Below are 5,938 nucleotides of genomic sequence, written 5' to 3'. Positions count from 1 at the left end.
CAACACGGACCAAATACTTCTAAACGAAACAAAAACAGGAAGTAATGACAAGACGCGACGCTATGCGACATGATTTGACGACGCAGAACGAGCGGTCTATCCAAAACAAAAGGAGCAGAGGGCAAACGTGGAGCAACGAGGAGGTAAAGTGCCTTTTATGAGCTCTTCGTGAGTTCGTAGGTGGTGAAAATAAAATCATAAGTACACGCAAATGAGCACGCTTAGTCCAGCAGACTGCATTAGTGTTCGACTTAAAGCGGCGATCGGTGAATGGGTGCTTTAATGTCATACACAGATCGGTCTGCGCAGCGCCGCTTTAAGTCGAACACAGCTTTTGTTTGGGGTGTTCGGTGAGTTCCGTCATGAAATATACGTCATTCAACCCGACCAATCAGGTTGTGAACGTATCACTATGCCTTTAGGTTCGGTATCTTTAGATTCGCTGTCAAAAATGCCAGAGTGAACGCTAAGCGGACCAGAACCAAATGTATCGTTTTCTTTTTTGGTCCGGACCAAACGAACCCAGAGAACCGAACTACAAGTGTGAACGCACCCTAAATTGCCTTCCTTGTGATCCTAACACTGTATCTAGATCAGACGCGAGCGCTGTTGCGTCATGTCGCAAATCAATTTCTCTTTCAGGTCAGAAGCGGCACGGATGCTTGTATGTCAGAAATAGAGCGGGACATCAGTTTACTGTTGGGGATTTTTTTGTGTCAATCCATGCCGCCGCATCCAGTGTAGACAGAATTGCCTATTATAATTGGTTCTGTTGTCTAGTCACGTCAGTGAAACACAGTTTGTTTGTTTGTTTGCTTTACTTTACTCCGGATTGGCGGATTAATTTTTAAACAAGACAGTATGATGCAGGCTTTTCAGAGAGACTGAAAGTAAGCGATCAGTGCTGAGTCTGACTAGAGTGGATCCAACAGTAAAGTCCCAACACAGAAGTGTGAGTAAACGTGCTTTTACCATTATTGCATTGTCTGTTCCAGACCGTTTGCTATATCCTGTGTATTTATACTAGTGCTGTCAAACGGTTAATCGCGATTAATCACATCCAAAATAAAAGTTTTTGTTTACATAAAATATATGTGTTTACTGTTTATATTTATTATGTATATATAAATAACACACATTCATGTATATATTTAAGAAAAATATGTTTTGTTTATATATAAAAAATATAAATTTTTATATATCATATAAATTATATTTGAGAAAAAAAATATATATATATATACATACATACATGTAAATATTTATTTAAATATATACATGTATGTTTGTGTATTTTATATATACATAATAAATATACACAGTACACACACATATACTGTATTTTGTAAACAAAAACTTTTATTTTGTATGCGATTAATCGTTTGATTTATACATTTTTAACCCAAATGACCCATGTTGTTTTCAGAGTATGTCACAGCAGCATCCATCTGTTATTTTAAGAAAGCGAAACCGTTAGTCAATCATAGCAGTGGGTGTTTACTTGTGAGTCTTGAATGCGCCCCGCCTTTAAAAAAAACAGACCTTTCTGCAAGGAGGCTCAAAAACAGGATAGAAAATAGCCTATTGTGCCTTTTATGAGCTCTTCGTGAGTTCGTAGGTGGTGAAAATAAAATCATAAGTACACGCAAATGAGCACGCTTAGTCCAGCAGACTGCATTAGTGTTCGACTTAAAGCGGCGATCGGTGAATGGGTGCTTTAATGTCATACACAGATCGGTCTGCGCAGCGCCGCTTTAAGTCGAACACAGCTTTTGTTTGGGGTGTTCGGTGAGTTCCGTCATGAAATATACGTCATTCAACCCGACCAATCAGGTTGTGAACGTATCACTATGCCTTTAGGTTCGGTATCTTTAGATTCGCTGTCAAAAATGCCAGAGTGAACGCTAAGCGGACCAGAACCAAATGTATCGTTTTCTTTTTTGGTCCGGACCAAACGAACCCAGAGAACCGAACTACAAGTGTGAACGCACCCTAAATTGCCTTCCTTGTGATCCTAACACTGCATCTAGATCAGACGCGAGCGCTGTTGCGTCATGTCGCAAATCAATTTCTCTTTCAGGTCAGAAGCGGCACGGATGCTTGTATGTCAGAAATAGAGCGGGACATCAGTTTACTGTTGGGGATTTTTTTGTGTCAATCCATGCCGCCGCATCCAGTGTAGACAGAATTGCCTATTATAATTGGTTCTGTTGTCTAGTCACGTCAGTGAAACACAGTTTGTTTGTTTGTTTGCTTTACTTTACTCCGGATTGGCGGATTAATTTTTAAACAAGACAGTATGATGCAGGCTTTTCAGAGAGACTGAAAGTAAGCGATCAGTGCTGAGTCTGACTAGAGTGGATCCAACAGTAAAGTCCCAACACAGAAGTGTGAGTAAACGTGCTTTTACCATTATTGCATTGTCTGTTCCAGACCGTTTGCTATATCCTGTGTATTTATACTAGTGCTGTCAAACGGTTAATCGCGATTAATCACATCCAAAATAAAAGTTTTTGTTTACATAAAATATATGTGTTTACTGTTTATATTTATTATGTATATATAAATAACACACATTCATGTATATATTTAAGAAAAATATGTTTTGTTTATATATAAAAAATATAAATTTTTATATATCATATAAATTATATTTGAGAAAAAAAATATATATATATATACATACATACATGTAAATATTTATTTAAATATATACATGTATGTTTGTGTATTTTATATATACATAATAAATATACACAGTACACACACATATACTGTATTTTGTAAACAAAAACTTTTATTTTGTATGCGATTAATCGTTTGATTTATACATTTTTAACCCAAATGACCCATGTTGTTTTCAGAGTATGTCACAGCAGCATCCATCTGTTATTTTAAGAAAGCGAAACCGTTAGTCAATCATAGCAGTGGGTGTTTACTTGTGATTATTGAATCCGCCCCGCCTTTAAAAAAAACAGACCTTTCTGCAAGGAGGCTCAAAAACAGGATAGAAAATAGCCTATTACTTCTAAATTATGATCTTTGTTGATGTAAAATCACACTAACATTATAAGTGAACCTCGGAGAACAATATAAAATAATAAAAAGCAGTTCATGACCCCTTTAAATTACACATTTTATTTTTTACTCTGAGGCAGAAACATACTTTCATAACTCTCAAATGCATAATTCCTCTCTCTCTCTCTCTCTCGCTCTCTCTCTCTCCCTCCCTCTCTCTCTCTCTCTCTCTCTCTCAATATTCACATATTTACACACTCAATCCCCTAAAAAATGTCTGTGGAGGTACAGTGGTATTATGTGGGAATACCATGGTATTTTGATATGTCCCATGACACTGAACAATTGCCTTACCATGGTATTTATATGATACTCCAAGGTCCATCAAAGAATACTGTGGTTACGGTAAAAACAAAACAAAAAAAACAACAACATGGTATTACAATAGTATTACATTTATATTGACAATAGTAATAGTAATGTCCTTTTTTGTGTCAGTAAATACATATATAAACTGAAAAGACTGCTTTAAAAACACACACACACGCCTAGTTCAGTTGTACTCCATCATTGAGTACATGGAGTGTGTATGTGCGTGTGTTTGCTATCGATGCGTACACACCTTTCTTGGAGTTAGGGAATCCATACTGTCGGGTGAAAAGGGCACATTGTTCTCTCTGGGGAAAGAAGCTGTTTACTAGAATTCTATATCGCAGCAAAATGTTGTCTCCCATCTCGCTGTGACACTACTTATATCCGTATGAACAGCGGCCGCTCTTCTCCCTGACCATCCCCCACCTATATCACATCCTTCCCTTTTCTATTTATCCCTCTGCCTTTTTGTAATTATCTCTCTCTGAGACCCAGGGACGGTGTCATAGGAAATCCCAACTTCCAATTTGGCGTGAGATTCCGTTTTGTCATGGCTCATATTATATGGTTTCAATTTCACAGTGGGAATGAGAGGTTTGAAAGAGGGGGAGAGAGAAATTTGGGTCTGGGGGAGCCTGTCTTGATCTGTGTCGGGGGGCTGCAGGTGGGTAGGCATATAACACTGGCACTGGTCTTTTATTGATTTATTTATTTATATTCGCTTTCTGCTCTCCATTAGAGTATGTAATGTGAAAAGAGATACACAGAGGCGTACAGGGCAGAACGGCAGAAATTATCCACAACAAATCAGAGCCTTTTTTCTGTGCTTTGAGAGGGGGTCACACAGTCTTGCGTGGCTTTCATCCCAGAAACCGAGTGAACAGTCTGAGGGAGTCAGTAAAGTCAGCTGCTGTATGGCGCTCTGCACTTTCACTACTCTCTGTCTCCGCATTTATTCAGCTGTTAAAGCCATGGATGAATGGATCTGGTTTTAAGGGCCATGTAAATATACTGTGCCATGCAAAAGTATGCAGATTCTTAGCCAGTTTTGACCGAATCTGAAATACTGCACTAAAATGTAGGTTTTTCTTTTCTAAGCAGTGGAAGTTATTCTTAAAGCAATAGTTCTCACACACACACACACACACAAAGAAAAAAGAAAATTTGCTGAAACTTTAGGCAATTCAAGATGTAAATGAGTTTATTTCTTCATCAGATTTGGAGAAATTTAGCATTACATCACTTGCTCACTAGTGGATCCACTGCAGTGAATGGGTGCCGTCAGAAATGAGAGTCCAAACAGCTGATAAAAACATCACAGTAATTCACAAGTAATCCACACGACTCCAGCCCATCAATTGACATCTTGTGAAGTCAGAAACAAATCCATCATTATGGCATTTTAACTTGCATCACACACTAACTTGCAAAATAAACACTCACATATAGGTCACTTATTGTGAGATAATGGCTTTTAAACAAGTTGCATTTTCTAGAAAAAGCAAGCAAATGTTTTGATGGCCTTACTTAGTACATGTCCAGCACTCCAAAACATAGAAACACAAAGCAAATTGTACACATCACATGGCAACATTCACATATCTGTGAACAACTGTAATATTTAAAAATTACTTTGTACATGTGTAGCTGCCATGTCTGAACATTTCTCTGACTTATATTTTTTTAAGTCTGGGCTGTATCATGTGACATTTCAGTCATATGATATGTTCAGTTTAATATATGTTCCTGTGTTTGGAGTGGTGTTCATCAAGAGGTCAAGGTTTGCCTGATTAGTTTTGCCCAATCGCAAATATTGCATTACATCACACTAAATATTTTTTTTATCAATTTAGTATAATAACTTCCTGAAAACCTCATTTTGAAAAAAAGTCATTTTCTTGAACATCTTTAAGAGGTGCAGTGAGTTCCCCTTCAGGAACTCGAGCTGCATCGGAAACGCTTTGGGAATGTGTCTGCGTGACCGCGTACTGAAGCACATGTGAAATCAGTCCAGTAGAGTGGCGAGACGTCATGGGCGGGATGATGTAGCAACCAGGAAGCTTTAAAGTGGAAATGAAGCAGTCAGTCAAGTTTACATTAGTTAGGAAAATAACTTCCATTTTAATAAAATAATATATAACAAACATGGTTAATGTAACCATTTTAAAGAAAAAAGGTTGTTTTGTTATAGCTTTTGGAGCAAGGGCGCCGCCATCTTGCAGTACCACCGCGACATCACGGGTTATAGCTTTTGGAGCAAGGGCGCCGCCATCTTGCAGTACCACCGCGTGTGACTCACGGGGTTGGTTCGCTCCCGTGGCCAGTGAAGTAATACAAGCATTTCTTTACATTTTGAACACACGCTTGTTTTGAAATGGAGAAAGACGAACTTGAAAGCACTGTTGAGTCCATAATAAGTGTAACTGCCTATGCATTTGAGCCAATAAGGCAATGGGACCGAGCAGTATTAGGGGTTGAAGAAGTCGTGAACCTACTGGTCTGGGGTACAGTGCGGATCGGAAACAATACTCGTTTACGTGGATACTCC

The sequence above is a fragment of the Sinocyclocheilus rhinocerous genome, unplaced genomic scaffold, assembly GCF_001515625.1.
Source record: "Sinocyclocheilus rhinocerous isolate Xijiao unplaced genomic scaffold, SAMN03320098_v1.1 scaffold2491, whole genome shotgun sequence".
NCBI lineage: Eukaryota > Metazoa > Chordata > Actinopteri > Cypriniformes > Cyprinidae > Sinocyclocheilus > Sinocyclocheilus rhinocerous.
The sequence above is the reverse complement of the archived record's forward strand: the minus strand, read 5'-3'. Positions refer to the sequence as shown.